This window comes from Sus scrofa, chromosome 13 (assembly GCF_000003025.6).
Source record: "Sus scrofa isolate TJ Tabasco breed Duroc chromosome 13, Sscrofa11.1, whole genome shotgun sequence".
NCBI lineage: Eukaryota > Metazoa > Chordata > Mammalia > Artiodactyla > Suidae > Sus > Sus scrofa.
In genome coordinates, this window is record NC_010455.5 from 41484675 (window position 1) to 41505007 (window position 20333).

At 42.8% G+C, this 20333-nt stretch overlaps 1 protein-coding gene and 1 long non-coding RNA gene across 12 annotated transcripts in view; one reads left to right on the top strand and one right to left on the bottom strand.

The window, feature by feature from the left end:
- The window catches only part of LOC110256455, a 325871-nt gene extending 320048 nt beyond the window's left edge, over window positions 1-5823 (top strand). The window contains exon 4 of the long non-coding RNA XR_002337965.1: window positions 1283-5823. This is a non-coding gene — a long non-coding RNA (uncharacterized LOC110256455). The remainder of the gene's footprint in view (window positions 1-1282) is intronic.
- Window positions 1-20333, bottom strand: part of FHIT (fragile histidine triad) — a 1440837-nt gene that overhangs the window by 40712 nt on the left and 1379792 nt on the right. The window lies entirely within an intron of this gene.

Consider the following 20333-nt stretch of genomic DNA (forward strand, 5'->3'; position numbering starts at 1 on the left):
CTCTAGAACAGAAATTCCTATTTAATTTAGGCCTGTCTACACCTCTGAGAATCTGGTCAAAGCGAGGACTCCTTTTCCTAGACAAAAGTGTGCATACAAACGCATGCACTTTCCATGCACCTCCCTTGGGGAATCTGTGTGCCACAGCTCTTAAACTTGCAGAGGATACCTAGTTCCCAAGGAGCCCAGCAATGTCACCATACCATGGAAACACACACTGGGCCATCATACAGCTCCTCTCCTCACTCCTGGGCTTGCGTTTCTGTGTTACCACATCTGACCCTCCCACTATTCCCCTCACAGCTCAGCTCCCTGCACAGAACAGGTGTAACTCGAACTCTGCTCAGGGAATGAATGTACAGTCGGAAGACCTGGCCTCCTTCTGGGCCATGCTCTGCTGCTCCTTGAATCTAGTTCATCACCTACACTATTAAATGGTGATCACAGCGTAGCTGGCCCTGCTTTTCCCAAAGGGTTTTGGAAGGAACGGTGCAACAACAGTACAAGTGATTTCTGATAGTAGCAGGGAGCACCGACTGTGTGCAGACAGTTTGACACCATTTAACAGATGTTAATTCCTTAACCCTCCCAACTACCCTGCAAAGGTGGTGCAACTTATGTCCCCATTTAATGCTTGGGGAAGCTGAGCCCAGAGAGGCCTGGGAAGTGGCACACATGGGCACAGGGCTGGGATGCAAACGCAGGCAGCTGTGCCAACCTTCGTGAGTGAGTGCTGTATCGCTCTAGGCTATAGGCGTGACAGAGTTAGAACAAAAAGGCAGAGCTTGAGGTGCAAGTGGGGTTGGAGCATAAGCTATAGTCACACCAGGAAAGAGCTCAGTGTTACAAGTTCAATCAGCCTGTGTCTCAAACCACCCTAGTAACAGCCCTCAGCTCCTCGGTATGGCCTGTCTGGCCTGCAACTACCCTTCTGTGAAAGAGAAGTACCCCCCCACACACCTTTCCCTTTATCTCAGGCTCCCCCAGCACCCCAAACACAGAATTCAGCCCCTGCAGGACCAGGCAGATGTCAAGGGAGGAAGGCAGTAGCCTCATGTTAGAGACTGATGGTTCAGATGCCAAGGATGTGGGGGAGCAGGGCCCTTCTAAAAGTTGTTAGCGTCATTGCACTTCCTGTACTGGCAAAAATGAACACACCAGAGGCTGTTTGGGGGCCACTGAGCTCAGGCTGCTCATAGTATCCTTTGTTCCCTATCCCACTCCTCTATCTGTGTCTGGAATTCTCAGTATTCTGGAAGGTCCTCTCTTTACTCCCAAGCAGACGAATGACAGAGTAGGCTGTGGACAGAGCCGTGACCAAGCCCTAAGCCTGCCTTAGGGGTCCACCCAGCAAATAATCCAGCACCCAAAGAAAGTGTGGCAAGTGCTGTGATGAAGAAAATCTGGGCAACTGCAGGGGTACAGAAGGAGGGTGAGTAATCTACTCTTGGTTGACAGGGGCCTGTGGGGGCGCAGAAAGCTGGTGATCTTCCCAGCCATTACATTACAACAAAACCTCCCGAGGCACCAGACTGAGCTCAATGCTAAGTGCCTTCACCTCACTTCATCTATTTAAATTCTGCTTAGATCATGTTTTTTAACTGTTCTCCTCCGCATCCTCTGCATCCTTGAATGCAACCTCTGTAAAGAGTGTTCCTGGTACATGCTAGGTACCCACTCTCACCAGCCAGTCCCAGTGCGGTATGTTCCCTCCAGAGGGTGGCTGTCTGCACACTTGCCACCCTAAGAGTGGACCACAGACCAAGGCCATCTGGGGACTTATTAGAAATGAAGAATTTTCTACCCCAGACCAGGTGAGTATTAAGTACTTTAAAGCTAATTTGTCCAGTTCCAAGAGCCCTAAATGGCTACTGGGCATTTGAAACATGGCTAGTCTGAGCCGAGAGGTACTGTAAATACGAGATCCCAGGTTTAGAAGCCAGCACAAAAAAAAAAAAAGGTGAAATATCTCATTAATAATTATTTTTATATTGATTACCTGTCAAAATGATATTTTTAGATATTTTGTGTTAAATCAAAATATTATTAAAAGTCATTTTATCTGTTTCTTTTATTTTCACCATGGCTACTAGAAAATTAAAAATTTCAGATGAAGCTCACATCCTGTTTACATAGGAAAGGGCTGCTTTAACATGTGAGAAGCACTGGTTTAGGATAATGACCAGGAACCAGAGCTGACAAACTAGAGCCTGAAGTTCCCAGTCTGGCCCAGCGCCTGTTTTGGTAAATAAACTTCCACTGGGACTCGGTCATGTTCACTCGCTATGTCTTGCCTGTGATTGCCTTTGAGCTACAAGAGCAGATTAAATAGGTGTGATAGAAACTGGCCTGTAGAGCCTAAAATATCAACCACTTGGCCCTTCTCAGGAAGCATTTGCTGACCCCTAGTCAGGAGCGTGAGTTCCAGAGAGGGACAGCCTGGCTCCACATCAGCCCTCCACTGCTTTTCAGTACATAAGGTTGGGCAAGGGACTTCATATCAGTTTCTCAATTTCTGTATCTGAGGACAGGGATAAAAGTACCTATGTTATTGAGTTGTTATAAAGATTAAATCAGCTGATAATGTGAAATTCTTTAGAGTGGGCCTTGCACTTAGTAGGTTCTCAATAAACCTTAGCCTCGTTGTTATTGCTAGCAATTATCACAAGTTATAACCACACATTTTTGCTTTGTTATCTTTTTATTGTCCTACTAGACAAAAACCCCAGGAGAGCAGGGACATGTTCTGTCTTGTTCTAGCTGTTTAACTGAGAGCATGATAGAAATTCAATTATGTTTTTGTTGAATGAATGAGGTCCTGAGGAAAATAATCTGACTAAGGCTATATGGCAAGTAGCTGGGAATTGAACCTGGTTCTCTCTGCTCTCCAGATGCTTAATCTCTCTTGCTACCCCTAGTGTGGTCTCTGGACCAGCAGCATCACCTGGGAACTTGTTAGAAATGCAGACTCTTAGGCACCACCCACCCCAGACATACTGAATCAAAAACTATTTTAAGATCACCAAGAGATTCCTTGTTGAAGTTTAGGATGCACTGCTCTGGGCTAAGACGCTCTGCTTATTCACAAGTAATTAATGTAGCATCAGTCTTTCCACCAAGCACTCTGTTTGACCCCCTAATGATGATTACTTCTGTTCACCCCACTAAGGCCCAGGGGTGATGAGGTTCTGCAATAAATGTCCCTGTGCTCTGTCAGAAAGTGCTTCCAGGTTTAAACCACTGCTATGCAGGCACGACCTCTCTGCATAGAAATCTGCTTAACATTCCACACCAGCCTCTGGTGACCAGGCCACAGGCCCAGAGGTGGCAGGGGGCTGAAAATCCACTCCTAAATAATTTTGCTCTGGTGCCTACCACAGTGAATGGGTTCTTCTCTGCACCTTACACACCAGGGCCTGCCCCACCAAATATGCACCCATCCCTAAATTTAATAGTTCAGGTACCTTCATTTTGATTCTATAAATGAAAGCAAATCATCTCCTATGCATATTACAAACCAATTAAAATTCTCCCCACACTGACTTTGCTTTGTCTTACTTGTCTCCTGGCCCCAAGGTCCTATGCTCTTCACCTAACTATTTTCTTAGAAACGGCCCATCTTGCGGCATGTCAGAGGACCAGGGTGCTTAAAATTAGCCCCAAATCTTACAATGGATTCCCATTTGTCACAGTAAGAAGTTGCAAATTGTGGTCGTCAGTTGAACACTTTCAATTAGGAAAAGACTGATTAGCATAATTCTTAAAGGTCTGAACTCTAAACTCACAGATGGCCTCTGAGAGGATTGATGGCCCATAAAGGAGATTAGGATAAATCTAATTAGTTAGGGGGGTGTTCCCATTTCTGGAGTCAAGTGGTGAGCGATGGAGAAGTGATGGATGGACAGATGGATATAATGAAGTCCCATTAACGTCTTTTTGATTCCCTCTCGCAGTGATGGAGCACATTACCCCATTAATGGTCCTGTGAGCTAACACAGTCAAAGTTTGGTGCTGTGACCTTGAAAATGAATTTCAATTGCCTGCCTGGCTCTTTGCACATATCCATGGGACTCAAATGAGCCTGAAAACTCTGGGCCTGCTGTGGAGCCATCCCTACAGCAGGGGCTGGAAGTCCTCCCTCTGCGGAGGAGCCTTCCTCCTGGCTGGTTTCTAAAAGCACTCAGGCAGAGTCTCACAGCTTTTCTGTCCCCACTGCTCTACAACTTGCATTTCCTAGGAAATTAGCTTTTTTTGTATCCATTCCAATGTACTGATCTGAACTGCTGTTGTTCTTTTCATTGCCAGTGATGGCTACATATCATCATCATCATCACAGGCTGATTAGGGATCTAACGGTAGATTCTAAGGAAGAAAAGTGACCAGACAGTGCCCTTTTCTTGAGGGGCTCTGGCTCAGTCATAGAGCTGTGAGATAAACCACAAGCTAGGACATTTCATGGCTAGGTGCAGGACAAGGGTTGACTGGCTGGACAGCTCAGAGAACAGGGTGGAAACAGCTGTGGTTCATGCGGGGAAACCATGGAAAGAGGTGGGACTCCCATTTCTTCCTGAGCTGACCAGAGTGACCTTATCAATCTCTCCTTTCATCTGCTTTTGAGCCTCTGGTGTCCAGTATCATTTAAAAGTATAAATCTGATTATGTGATTCCCTCTGGTCTTAACTGGAGCTGACATTTATTGAACACTTACTGTGCACTCAGCACTGATCTCAGCATACTTCATATGTCATTTCTATTAGTCTTCAGAAGAGCCTGATGTGGTAGGTACTAGTATCATCTGTCTATTACTGGTGAAGAAATGGAGGCAGCAAGAGGGTACCTGGCCCAGTGAGTAACAGAATTTCTAAACAAATTTAGGCATCCTGCCTCCAGAACTCAGATTCTCCTTTAACTCCTATTCTTCAGTCTCTGTTCTCCCATCATGCGTAGAATAAAATCTAACTCCTCTCTGACCTCATCTTGCACTACCCTCTCCCATGCTCATTGCTCGCATGCTCATCATATTCTAGCCACAGTCTCTAAGTGTGGTCTACTTTAGGCCCTTTTCATTTGTAGGACCCTCTTTACTTTTCTCCACTCCCCTTCTCATGCAAGTCATCTCAGCCAAAGCCATGACTTTAAATGCCATCGCCATGAGCCCCAAATATATTTCTCGTGTGGGCCCTCTAATGAGTTCCAGCCACGTACGTTCCTCAGTTTACTTGATGATTCCTCTTACATGTGTAATGGGCACCTTGTATTTCTTGTAAACAAAAGAGAACGCCTGCCTTGTAGCACTCATCCTATTTCTGTCTTTCCAGTAAATGTCAATCACCATCTAGCTGATTCCTCAAGCCAAATACTAGAAATTCTTAGGCTCTGAGGGTTCATGGTCAACTCCATTAACAAAATCTACCTGCCAGTTTCCAGAACACAATGCCAAATGGTCTACTTATCTCCACCTCACCATCATCTCCACCATAAACCACTGAGATAACACCTTGATGCACCCCCTTGCTTGAATTTTCACCTGCTTTCAACCCAGCCAGAGCGATCCTTATAAAATCTAGATTACATTGTTTTCTTGTCTAAGACTCTCCAACTCCAATCTCATTCTGGGCCTACCAGACTTTAGGCCACCACCTGCCTCTGTAACCACATTCTCCTTCTGCCTGCTCACCAGTCATCCAGGCCTACTGGCCTTTGTTCTGTTTCTTGAACAGGTCAGGCTCATCCTGGACTATGGCTTTTGCAATCACTATGCACTCTAATTGGAACACTCTCTGTCCCCAGGTTCTCCAGACTTGTCTCTTATCCTTATCAGATAAAACCTTACCTCCTTGATGAAGCCTTTTCTGACATCTCTATCCAAATTCATCTGCTCCTGCACAAATACTTTGATCCTATTACCCTATTTCCTCTCACTGCTTGAGGTGATGCATGTTTATGTGTTCACTTTTTTTTTCTTCTCTCTGCCACTAGCATAATCTCTTAAAGGGCCTGGGCTTAATCTGGCTTGCTCACCCCTGCATCCCCAGTGCCTGTGCCTTTAAGGGGGATCAGCAACATTTGTTCAATGAAGAATGGCATTTGTTTATAAGCTTTGTTTATAACAAAATGCAAATGGAGTAGTTCAGGTTGAAGAGGGATGTCAATCCCACAGTCAGAGAGAGTAGATGGGGATAAAGAACAAAAGTGAAGGGAATCAGTAGACAGTGGGAGGAAAGCTAATGTCTTTCACTGAGTGACTACTACCCACGAAGCCCTGGGGATACACATCTGAGCAAAACAGTCATGGCCCAGCCTTCATGGAGCTTTTGTTGTAGCATGTGCTTTAAACTTTCTATTTTTTATTTTATTTTATTTTTGGTCTTTTTTTTTTTTTTTTTAAGGGCTGCACCCACAACATATGAAGGTTCCAAGGCTAAGGGTCCAATCAGAGCTGTAGCTGCTGGCCTATGCCACAGACACAGCAACTCGGGATCCAAGCTGCATCTTTGACCTATACCATAGCTCACAGTAATGCTGGATCCTTAACCCACTGAGTGGGGCCAGGGATAGAACTGGCATCCTCAAGGATGCTAGTTGGGTTCATTAACCGCTGAACCACAACAGGAACTCCTGTTTTAAACTCTTTATCCCTATTTTAGGATAGGGCAGGGTTGAGCACATTTCTTGTTTTCTATAAATGGCCAGATAGTAAATATTCTAGGTTTTGCAGGTCCTTCAGTCTGTGCTACAAATGCTTGAGCCTGCTATTGTAGTGTGAAAGCCTCCAGAGACAGTGCCTACTCATGGCTGTGTTACAATAAAAATTGCTTATAAGAACAAGCGTCAAGTCTGATTTGGCACATGAGCCATAATTTAACAACCCTTTGTAGGATGTTCTTTAGGCCTATTACACAGAGAGGTAGGCTTTGGCTGAATCATAAGGGTCCTATATAGAAAGAAGTAGGTTTATTATTTACCTTAAATCCTCTCCGAAGCTCTTAGGGAACAATGATTAGACCTGAGCTGTCAACCTGAGGTTCCTCTTAGTCTTTTGTTTTACTCCTCTCCAATAATCAATCAGCTTTTGTAAGAAACCTCACAATTATATGGCATTGAATGCACATCACCTGATGGAGAGTAAGTGAACATGGCTAATGCATATACTAGCTGGTAGATCCCCCTTACACTACTGCTCAAAAGGAAGTGGATGGGACTAGTTATTAGTTATACTGATCTCAAGGGAAGCTAATAGCTCTGGGTCTCCTCGACCACGACCAGGGAGAAGAGCCACATCCAAGGTGCAGGCCTTCATGAAGCACTTGCCATTCAGCTGTCAGCTCATTAGCTTGGGCCTAAGACAGGAAAGAAAACGGCATCACCGTGTGGCATTCCTGCTTTGGGGTGCTTTTGGAGCAACAGCTGTGATCAGAAAAGTAAGTATTGTTAAGGGAAGAGGAATAGTTATTCTGGACAAATACCAAGAGCCAGGCTCCAGGAAGACAGAGCCAAAAGAATCAAATCTCCATGTCCATTAGCCATTGCTGGGCTTTCTCCATGGGTTGCCTTTGTGGGGGTGGTTTGCCTGATTTCCAGGGAGTCTTCATTAGAATACTTAGCTGAGCTGGCTTATACCTGTGTGTCATGTTATCTCCATTATCATTGACATACGTAAGTCTTTAGTTACATGAGGAAGGTGTAGAGAATGTCTATGGCCTTACCTTATAAAAACACAATCTTTTCCCAAACACCAGTTTCTTTTGTATATAAAGTATCTTAGATTGGCCAAACATGCATAAATATTAGCATAGAACAATAAAGGGGCTAGATATACTGAGCTGGCCATACTGAGTTGATCTTGCTTCTGTGCTAAGAAATCCTCAAGCCAGCCCCTCTCCCCACAGGGCCACCTCCCTAATTTGGTTTCTTCCACCTCCACTTCAGCTGAATCTGAAATGTACCACAGAGCTGTGACCCTCAGCTCAAGTAGCAGAGAACACATTTGTTCAGATCCTTATTCTGCTTCCAACACTTAGCAGTGTTCCAATAAGTAACGTGAGAAATAAACAAATGGTATCAAATCTCCCAACCTGTCAGAGTTCCTAGATTCTGAAGTGCATGGTCATGAAATAGACAATCTATGGGTCACCTGGTTAGTGCCCATCTCTATGGGAAGAAGAATGAAGCTGACTTTGCGTAACTACTCCTAGGCAGGAGGTAGGCTTCTGGCTTTCACCTGCCAGGTCACCAAATGTTCTCGGCATCCCTGCAAAGTAGGTATTTCTAATCAATATTTTATAGACACACTTATATCTTCAAAAGGATACACAACTACTCACCCTGAAGTGCTGTGATGGGAACTCAACAAGATAACACTGTGTGTAAAGTTTTCACTCAGCCTAGGGTTTGACACATAAGGTACAATATAACAACTCTTGGTGTTATTATTGCTTTGTCCTTGTTACAAATGAGTAAAGAGAGGCTCAGTGAGTTACAGTGACTAGTCCAAGCTATGAAATGTGTTACAACTGGGATTTGGACCCAAGGTATCTGTTCCTTCTTTACTTACAGGAAGGAATAAAGAAAGGATAGGGGTTCCATATTCTTCTGCTCTTGGCCTTCTTAGCTTTAGACCCTGGAGTTCCAGAGCTATCTCAAGATAGCTGTAAGTTCTCTTCTAAGTGATACACAGAAGAATACAAGATAGATGATATATTTGTTATACTTTACATGCTGGACCTCCATGAGAAATATATAAATACATATAAATACAATATATAAATATATTTAATGGCTTTCTGTTATATGTAAATATATATGTATAAAAAGAATTCAAAGGTAATTATTTGCATAACAGACTGAATGCATGTTCTGTTGTTAGTTAAGCAAATTTCCTTCTTTCCAGGTAAAGATGCTTAGAATCTTAAAGGCTTTACTGGGCCACATTCTCTGTACTATGAACAGAGCCTGACCTGGAGTGCTGTGTAGCATCACTGCTGCCCTAGGTCCCAAACATGCAGCTAGAGGTTTTTAAAATGTATGGGCATCCTTGGGAAGTGAAGGCATTGCTAGGCCCATGCCTCACAAGCCAGAGAGGCCATAGCACTTGCCAGAAAGGATGAGGCACTTCAGAAAGATAAGTCAAGATGCATTTGTGAGCTGAGTGCATCCCTCAGCCTGCTTAGCTATGCTACTTGGTTCATAAACCAAGGATTAAGTCAATTTTCATTTTGGCTTTTTATTTCACCTTTAAGCAACCCCTAAGGTTTCCAGAAGAATTTTGTTTGACCTTTAGCTAAAGTTCAACCTCTACCAAGTTACCAATTTTGGATGGTCCCTGGGTGATCACTTAAGACAGATTTCACTATAATTCAATGAAAAGATAATCCCTGGCCTGAGAGTTCACAAAAGAAGGACTCCCAGTGGGTTCGGGAAAGGCAAAAGTTATGGGTTTCTTCCTGCTAATGAATTTTAGTGATATTTTCGTTGTGTAACATTGATCACTGAAGTCACCCTGGATGCATTTGCTGGATATTGAACCCAGGGCATTTCTTTACCTCCGCCTGGTCCCAAATTAAGTTTAGCTCCATGCTCCTTGTACTCTAAACCTTAGAAAAAAGATGCAGCACTTGGGAGGAGTTGCCTTTGCAAGTTGTCATTTACAGCCCAAGTTATGATAGGAACATTATAAACCCATCACTGGACTTGGGACTTTGGTACCCAAACCAAGTAGGATGTTTTTGGTATAAGCACATTTGCTATAGATTGGCATTTATCTAATACTCAGTTTTCAAGGCCTCTTAGCAACATTCTAAGAGGAGATGTGGAGGGGAACAGTGGGATGGAGAAGCAGGCTCCTCCAATTCAGAGTGGAGAATAGCACTCTGAAGATATTTCTTTCTTACCTATCCTGACTTATTTTGTCTACTAGAGCTGGCCTAACTCTTTAGGAAGTATGTCAAATTCTCAATATATATACATATTTAATCAGATGGTTTTTCCATGCATTGCAGATTATGTAGTTAGCTAGGAGGTGCTGTGTACACACTATGGAGACAGCATTGCTTCTGGTCACAAGAGTGGAAACAGCTCCCAGTTGGCATGAAAAGCAATTCATTCCTGCCCACAGATTACAGCCATTAAACAAAAGGAAATCCCATGTCCGTCTCATTCATGAGCCGGAACGGGATATCTACTGCAGACATAGAAAACAAAATTACAGCTACAAAAGGAAAGGGGTTGGGAGTGGAAGGATAAATTAGGAGTCTGGGGCAGCAGATACAAACTACTATACATAAAATAGATAAACAATAAGGACCTACTGTATAGCACAGGGAACTATATTCAATATTCTGTAATAAACTATAATGAAAAAGAATATATATATACACACACACAAATATATACACACACACACACAGTATATCACTTTGCTGTACACCAGAAACTAATACAACATTGTAAATCAACTATACTTCTATTTAAAAATTAACAAAAGAACAGAATGTCTGCATCTGTCCCTTCCCTGTCTCAGCCCTGTGTGAGCACAGCAGTCCCTCCTGAGACCTCCATGGACTGGAAGCATGCTCATTTTATAGAAAGGGCTCATAGTTTTCTGCAGAGAGTTCAATACCACAATGTATCAGATTCAGCTTCCTGCATTCTTTGTCTTATTGATTGGCATACCTCAGGCTATTAGGTTTATTAATTAAAAGATAATTTTTTGGGGGGTAAGTATATAAGCAGTTAAATGTCTCATAAATAGTCTCAAGGCTTGCAGGCAGGAGGCATGCAGTGATTTACAAAGTGTTTATTTTTACGGCATTTTTTTCCCCCCACGAAAAAGGAATCATTGCTATCTCTGAAAACAGAGATGCTTGCTTTCTGGGCACGCTTGGGGACCAGCCAAGACAGGGTGAAGATGCCTGGAATATTAAGGCACCTGCTGGGGTGCCGGCCTGAGTGGCCTGCCCCTGGAGATGCCTTGAACTGCCTGTAAAGACTCACCCCAAGGTCTCTTCCATCCTTACAAGAGCCACTGCAGCCTCTTTAGAGCCTCTTTCCATTGGCTGCCTGGCTCTGGTGTGATTCCAGTTCTGGAATACCCAGAGGAAGCCATGCTTCCCCTCTGTCAACCATCTGGCTCCATCAACACACGTATACTTGTAATAATGCACAGGTTATTGAGTGCAAATACCAGCTCCCTGACAGAAGGGCCTGCCCCACCACGGCCTTCACTCTTCCCTCACCTGACACTTTCTGCCATTCTCTCTGTCCTGCCAGGGGTCTCAGCTTCAGGCACTGCTGACATTGTGGGTCAGTTAATTCTTGGGTGTGGGCGAAGGTTTTGTATATTTTGGGATGTTGGCAGAATCCTTGGTCTCCACCTATGTGATGGGACCAGCACACCTCTCCCTACCACTTGTTATATCCACAGATGTCTCCAGACAGTCACTACCAAATTTCCCCTTGGGGTAAAATTATCCCCAGAAAACCAGTGTCTTAAGACAAATGGGAAACGATGGGAGATGCTGAAAACTTCCACAACCCTGAAAGGAGTCAAAGGGGCCACATAATTACCTACTCTCAGGCCTGGTCTGCTGATCCCACCTCTGAGGAGGAATCTCAGTGAACAACCAGAGACCTCCATTAGGCAGTGGAAGGGTGCCAGGAGAGGGTGGTCAGAGCTGAGCTGAGGGCTATGGATTCCTGACACACACACACAAAAATGACTGGCCCAAAAATGGCTGGAATGACAGAGAGAGAGAGAGAAAGAAAGTCTATGATCCACATCAGACAGAAAATATTTTTGAGCATCCATTCTACCCAGCATTCAATAAATCAAGACATTTGATAGATTTTTTTCTTCTTTCCCTCCCAAGTCACTCTCCTAGTTTTTGCCCTATCTTCTTTCCCCTGGGCTCCTCTAAAGCATCCTTATGTTTCCTCTCTTCCAGCCTTGCTTCTCACCATCCATCCCTCCACCACAACCCAGACAGGTGGGTTGTGTTTCTGAAATGCAAATTGGGCCACCCTAGCTGGCCATCTACTTGCTTCCCTGGCTTTCCATTCTTTCAGACTCCTTAACAAGGCCTGCAAAGCCATGCATTTCCATTCTCAGCTCATTACTTCTAAAATCATCTTCCCACTCCCCTGGACCCTTCTGATTACCCAAGTGTGAGACACATCCCTCTGTGGGTACACAAGGTGGTTTTAGGGAGTATTGAGTCACTCTCACAAAGAATGTGGACTTTTCATGAATTCCCATTGTGGCTCAGCAGGTTAAGGACCCCACGTTGTTTCTGTGAGGATTCGGGTTCAATCCCTAGCCTTACTCAGTGGATTAAGGATCTGGTGTTGCTGCAGTGTTGGTCACAGATGCGGCTTGGATCCTTTGTTGCCATGCCTGTGACACAGGTCAGCAGCTGCAGCTCCAATTTGGCCTCTATTCTGGGAACTTCCACATGCCACAGGTACAGCCATAAAATGAAAAAAAAAAGCAAAACAAAACAAAACAAAAAGCAAAGAGATAAGAAAAGAAAAAAAGAAATGGATGTGGAGTCTCACAGTGATGATTTAGTTTCAACATCCTTTTTCTTCCTTGTACTCTCTCCAGAAGCACGTTTACTTTGGTGCTTCTTTTTTTTATTGCATTTATTTATTTATTTATTTATTTCCCCTCCTTCACACTGCTCTAATGCTTGATGGTCTCCCATTTGGTATCAGAAAAGACCAGTTCTTAGGCTCAAACCCCAGAATTCAGATGAAATTCAATACATCTTTTTATTTTTCATTGTATTTACTTTTCAAGCTGCCTTCTATTTATGGCATGTTATACTGCTTTTTTGAGAATGACATAAGTTTTCCTTCTACAGTGAATGGGTTCAGGTAGGAAAAGGAAGTTGATTTGGAAAAAAACAAACAAACAAACACCTAACTAGAAGTAGAAGAAGTGGTTCCTCAACATAGCAGAGATGGTGATAAATTATTGATAGTTGGGAAATGAGGAATTACTGAATTTGCACCAGGCTCTTCCACACCCTAATCTCCCTTTGACAGGAGGGGTGAGCAGGAGGAGGAGGAGCTGGACTGTACTTGGTCACCTCTCATGCAGTCTTTGGAGTTTGATGTAGATGTCACTCCACCAAAATCTGAGCAAGTGCCCTACCTGTGTGTTCCCCCAGCACCCCGGACATCCCTTAATGGCACCTGTGAGATATGGATTCCTGTCTGCCCTGTGAACCGTGGTTTCCACAGTGTCTGGTCTGAAGCTTGACAGAGAGAAGATGCCAGAAAAATCTATCTTGGTTGAATGGATGAAATGGAGAGAGACACACAATCTCCTTTAGCCAGGTCTGGGCCATGCCAAGAGAAAGGCAAAATGAGGTGACCAGATAATTTGTGTCAGAGTTCCTGTCATGGTGCAGTGGAAATGAATCTGACTAGGAACCACGAGGTTGCAGGTCTGATCCCTGGCCTCGCTCAGTGGGTTGAGGATGTGGCGTTGCCACAAGCTGTGGTGTAGGTCGCAGACATGGCTCAGATCCTGTGTTGCTGTGGCTGTGGCGTAGGATGGCAACTGTAGTTCCGATTTGACCCCTAGCCTGGGAACCTCCATATGTCATGGGTGCAGCCCTAAAAAGTTTAAAAAATAAAGATAATTTGTGTCAGTGATGATATTAACCCATTGCCCCAGATGATGGAGACAGAATTACTTGGGATGGGAATTACTTGGGATGGGAATTACTTGGGATGTTGCTTCCCTTTCTCTCTCTACCTGGAGCATCAGAGCTTGAGCTCTCTGGGCCATTACAACATGCTCGCACCTTGATCTGGATGCATCTTGTGCCCACTCAGGGAACACTGCGGAGAACACACAGAAACCAGCCAGACATAAGCTCGCTTATTTCTAGCTTTCTTTCTACCAGGAGCTTTACCTTTATAAACCTGTAACACTTGAAGGTATGTTTCCCCAGCCATTTCTGGATTGAAACAATTCTTTTTTCCTACTGACAAAATCTGAAACTTAGCCTGGAGCACTTTCATGCTGAGGAAAGAACCGTGTCAGACTTGTGATGCGTGATAAAATACTACGGTAATGTGGAATAAGGCTTTGAAATGTTGCCAGGGTGAGCATGCATGCAGAATGATTGAAATCGCCTACAAGTACAAATGGTAGCTCTGTGGCTCATCTGTAACCTTGATGTGGGAAAACTGAGATATTCTTTTCCCTCTTTTGCAATTTGCACAGCCTCTTGTTGGAAACTATGGAGATTATGCCACTGAAAGTAACTGCTATGTTTACTCCTCGCACACTTGTTACTAATACAATCTCTCCATGTAGTCGGTGGATCCCTTGATACTCTAAGCAGTTCCCATAGACAATACTGCGAATGCCTCAAAAAATCACAGGGCTCAACACACAAGCTTAATGGGAGGGTTTGGAGGTCATTTCTGCTGTGCTGAAAATGACATGCACTGTGTCCACCTTAAAAAACAGAGGCAGCACAAGTGAATGGGATTACCACTTCATACACCCTCCACAGACAGACAGTGGTGAATTCAGTGGGAAATGTCACAGTTGTTGAGCTGCATAATTAGAAGAGCCAAAATGTAGGATATTTACTATGATGAGTCAGGCATTTTGCCCTGTTTTAGTTAAGTCTCATAACATACTACCTAATAAATAGAAATAGCTTCCTTTTACTGTTGAGAAAACTGAGGCTCAGAAGAGATGACTAATTTGCTCATGTTCTCACTTGATAACTTGTGTCCCGGCCAGGATTTAACCCAGGTCTAAGTGACTCCAAAGCTGGAATTCTTTCCATAATGAGCACTATTCAACTAATGCTGTCACTTTTCCTTCCCTGAGTTGTGGTTAAACCTTCATGATCCATGGTCCTTAAGAACTTATTTATTCATGAAGAACCAGTAGCCTCAATATGTAATTTCTCCTGCACAAAATATGAAAAAGCAGTAGAAGAAAAAAAAACAACTCAACGTATTTTAAAGACATCTATCTGACACTTGATGAAAAGGGACCCCCCCCCACCTTGCTTTTCTACAAAAGGAAGGTAAGAAAACAAATTCATGGACAGAATGGGTAGTTCAATTTTTCTAAGGTAATAACAGTTCCTATGGATTAGATAGAAACTATGTGATTCCCATATACCAGGAATCACAGCAAGTGCTGTGCATGAAGGATAACATAGTCCTTGCAACCCAGTGTTGGAGGCACTTCTATCAGCCCCATTGGACAGATGTGGAAGCCGAGGCTCAGAGCTTATGTATCTTGGCAAGGTCAGTTGCCTTGGTGGGGATTCAAACCCAGGCTTCTCTGGCTCTGAAGCTGTGTTCTTACCTGCTTTGTTACTTTGTCTCCTATAAACCCTTCCTAGCTAGCATCTCTGTGTTAGAGAAATAAGGGAATCCAGGGTTGAAATTAGAAATTCTGGGGAAGTGACTTAGTGTTATAGGAAGAACCTTCATTAAGAATGAGGTAGGCTGGTTAGTCACTGCTAATCAAGTTGTGACATCAGCCCCTCTGGAAGGGGCTCATCTTTCTAGTCTGCAGATTGATGGTGGTGAAGGACAATCTGTAAGGGCCCTTGTGCCTTAACATTCTGTAATTCTATTCAATACTTTCCCCTCTCACACTACTTCTAGGTTTTGATTTTTGCTCTTTCATGGCCAAAAGAAGTCAGCTACATCCAAGACATGGCTGTGGTCTAGTTCGTGATCATCTGAGCATCTTGCCTTGGTTGGAATCATAGTGACAGCCATCGCTATGGTTGTCAGTCAACACCTGAGGGCTTTCTAGATGTGTACACAGTGCGTCCAGGGCTGAAAGTGCTTCCTTTCCCACCTTGCTCCTGCTCTGGGATCTGGCCCCCAAACCTTCTGTTAGGTCTTCCAATGGCTCCCCATCACCTGGAGCCCATGCACATGCCACTCCCCTGCCAGGAACACTCCCCCCGCCACCTCCTCCTGAGGCTCCAGGGCTACCTGTTCAAAGATGCCTTGCCTGACCCCTTAACAAATGAGTCTCCCTCATTATGGATTGGCCCTTCCCTGGAGAAAAATTCTCCAAACTGGTTCCTGTTTGATCTGATGGATCAGTGTTTGGGTCTCTCATTAGCTCACTTTTGTGGCACCAGGCCCCAGCCTGGGGCTTGGCTCAGAGGACCCCCTCAAAACCTGTTGGTGGAAGAAGTGGCCCTGACCTAATCCCCAACACCCCTTTTACCTTGTTGATGAGGTATAGGAAGGGAGGACGGTAAACAACTTCCAGTGGGATTTTAGACTCTACCTCCTCTCAGTCCACCAAGCTATATCCCAGAATCATGTTCTAACCTGAGTTCATTTTTAGGTTTTTCTTCCCATCTGCAAACAGCAAATAATCTTGCAGATCAACACCTGGGACCAAAGAGACTTACGGAATGTTAAGAAGATTATGCACATAAATGTACCAACTATGACAGCCACGCTAAGAAGAATAGTAATATTGCGCCGAGTGCTAGTTTATCAACCTTTGTCACTTACAAAGTTCACAGCCAATTTAATTAAAAATATAACAGCTCCGAAAGCTGCTAAAATGACTATGACAACAATCAATCATTTTGTAATAGTGAGTAGATCCATTAGAAACGTTGAGCTAGATGCCAAAGTTTTTTAGGCCCAGATAGTAGGGGCATTTCATTCTGCACAATTAATGTCACTGCATTAAAATATTGAAGATCTATAAAGAAGAAAATACTGAACATCTTTATAACCCACATTTTTTATGGTCAAAAGTTGCTTAGAAAGGTGCTTTGGATTTATTTGTTTTAAGCTGCACATTTCACATTCAGAAAATTAAAATGGTTTCTACCGACTAACTCATTTAATCATTTAGTTGATTTAATGAAAAACACTATGCATTTTTCTCTCCGTGCTTGCTAAGATTAATACTTTCTGTTCATTAGCAATCAAATATTGCAGGAAGGTTTACATCTTATTCTCGCTTAACTCATTGCCTTTTGTTTCAAAAAAAAGTTCTAATAGAATTTAAATGGTATCTTTTAAATCACTTGGCAATTTTTCTCTTCAGAATGCACTTTGTCTCGTGGAAGACACACTGTCAGCTGTGGCACTGAGGTCTTTATTTCCAACTTCCTTTCCCAATCTTTCTTTTTTGTGTGGGGTGGGGGGGCTTCCAATGCCCCTAATTCTTTAATACATCAGCAATCCCTGGAAATTCTGTTAAGAAGGGCTCTTTGATTTATTAGTGGGATTTTATGAGCTACCTGGGAGAATGAACCCATTAAAAATGTTAACTATCAGCATCTGGCTCTCATTTAATAAAGAATCAAAGCCAGAGTATAAAAGCACATCCTCGCACAGGGGACACGCCTCTCCCATCACCCATAAAGGTTTCCACTGTAAACGCCACTTCATCACAGCGGTGCTGCTGACAGTTGTGGTCTCATCTCTGCCATCCATTGCCAGTTACATGAGTGTGTAAATGCACAGGTACATTTCTCTCCTCTGGAGATACCTCACAGGGCAGATTCTACAATGGAATCTTTGCATGACCAGAATGGTTACAAAATAGTATAATCAATTTAAATTAGTGAAGAGCGAAGTCAAGAGTTTAAAAGCAGCTTCTCCAGACTTTCATTGCCTCCGTATCAAAACTGTTTTTTGAGTCCGAAGAACTTGATGGGAGGAAATGATCAAAGGCAATGATAGCATTTTGTACCAGGCGTGAATACAGTGGTTTAAGGATGCTGGGTGTAATAACAAAAGAAAACAGTGGATCTGGAACATTAAGAGGATGAGGACACATTAACCACTGGGGCAGCAGGAAATGAGGTATTTTAAGGTATCACTCAATGAGCCAGCCATCTAAGTACAGGAAGAGAAGTTTCCTCATTTTCTATTTCAAGGCGTTTTCTGCTTTCCTAGTGTGAGTGCACATGTATGTGGAGAGGAATTAATCTGTGTTCCTCATTCTACTGATTGGGTGTGGTATAGGAACACAAGCATTTTATTCTCCCTTTTATGGCTGGTAAAACTGTAACACAAGGCATCAATGACCTGTAACCCTAACATAGTTACACAGATTTTTACTTCTAAGCAGTTCTAAAATGATAATTATTTTACCATATGTGTACTTATTGACTTACTAGATTTTAAGATCCATGAGAGGCAGAATGGTGCCTGTCTTGTTCATCATGACAGTCCCAGTACTAAGCTGGCTCCTGGTATATGGCTGGTAGATGCTAGGTAAATTTTTTTTAATAACTGAATATTAATTTCCCAGTCCATCCCTATTGGGGCATTATCAAAGCAGGACTACACCCCAGGTCACCTTCTGTACTATTGTTGACTATTAATTCACCCTTCAGGATTCTGTTCAAATGCCAACCCCTCTGTGAAGTATTCCTGAGCTTTCTTTCCTACTACATTTCCTGGGCCCCTTAATTCTTTATACCTATCCCTCTGTGTTTTATGTACCCAGCTTACTTCTGCTATCTTCATTTAAGGAATCCCTCTTTTTTTCTAGAAAAAAAAAGAGAGATTCCTTTTTTAGATGGAATCCTTGTGGTGTAGATGAGGTTGATTTCATTTCTACTCAGCCTCAGGGTGGGCTCAGGATTAAGATCTGGTCTCTTGGAGCATACCATCCCTCTGGCCATTGTTCTCAGTTCAGCAATGGGCATGAGACTCAAGATGGGCCAGAGTTCCTGCACAATTTTTTCTTTTTGTAAGTATGGCTAGGAAAAATATTCTTTCCAACATCAGTTAGTAGGATGTGAGCCTGACGCTGCTAGTGTTCATATTACCTTCCTTGGGGAGAAGCCATTTGAAAGATGGAGAGAATTGCACACAAAGTAATTAAATACCTGAGAATAAACCTGACCAAGGAGATGAAAGATTTATATGCTGAGAACTATAAAACATTATTCAAGGAAATTAAAGAGGATTCAAAGAAATGGGAATATATTCCATGCTCCTGGGTTGCAAAAATTAATATTGTGAAAATGGCCATACTACCCAAAGCAAGCTACAGATTCGAGGCAATCCATATCAAATTACCCATGACATTTTCAACAGAACTGGAATAAACAATGCAAAAATTTATATGAAACTGCAAAAGACCCAGAATTGCCAAAACAATCCTGAGGAACAAAAACCAAGCAGGAAGCATAACTCTCCCAGACTTTAGGCAATATTACAAAGCCACAGTAATCAAGACAGTGTTGCACTGGTACCAAAACAGACATACAGACCAATGGAACAGAACAGAGAACCCAGAAATAAACCCAGACACCTACAGTCAATTAATCTTTGACAAAGGAGGCAAGAATACAAAATGGGAAAAAGACAGTCTTTTCAGCAAATGGTGCTGATAAAACTGGACTGCCCCATGTAAATCAATGAAACTGGAACACACCCTCACACAATGCACAAAAATAAACTCAAATGGCTTAAAAACATAAACAGAAACACCATAAAACTCCTAGAAGAGAACACAGGCAAACAACCTTACAAATGTTTTCTTAAGTCATTCTCCCAAGGCAGCAGAAATAAAAGCAAAAATAAACTAATGGGACCTAATCAAACTGACAAGATTTGCACAGCAAAGGAAATCAAAAAGAAAGCAAAAAGACAACTTACAAAATGAGAGAAAATAGTTTCAAATGATGCAACTGATGAGGGTTTAATCTCTAAAATATACAAACAACTTAACAGCAAAAAAGCCAACAACCCAATTAAAAAAATGGGCAAAAGATCTGAATAGATATTTCTCCAAAGAAGATATATGGATTGCCAACAAGCACAGGAAAAAATGCTGAACATCCCTGATTATTAGAGAAGTGAAAATCAAAAGCACTATGAGGTACCACATCACACCAGTCAGAATGGCCATCATTAATAAGCCCATGAATAACAAATGCTGGCAAGAGTTTGGAGAAAAGGGAACCCTCCTACACTGTTGGTGGGAATGTAAATTGGAACAACCACTATGGAAAACAGTATGGAGGTACCTCAGAAAACTAAATATAGAACTACCATATGATCCAGCAATCCCATTCTTGGGCATATATCTGGGCAAATCTTTCCTTGAAAAAGACATACATATTTTTATGTTCATTGCAGCACTATTCACAATAGCAAAGACATGGAAACAACATAAATGTCCACTGACAGCTGAATGGATTAAGAAGATGTGGGATGTATACACAATGGAATACTACTCAGCCAGAAAAAGAACAAAATAATGCCATTTGCAGCAACATGGATGGAACTAGAGACTCTCATACTAAGTGAAGTAAGTCAGAAAGAGAAAGACAAATACCATA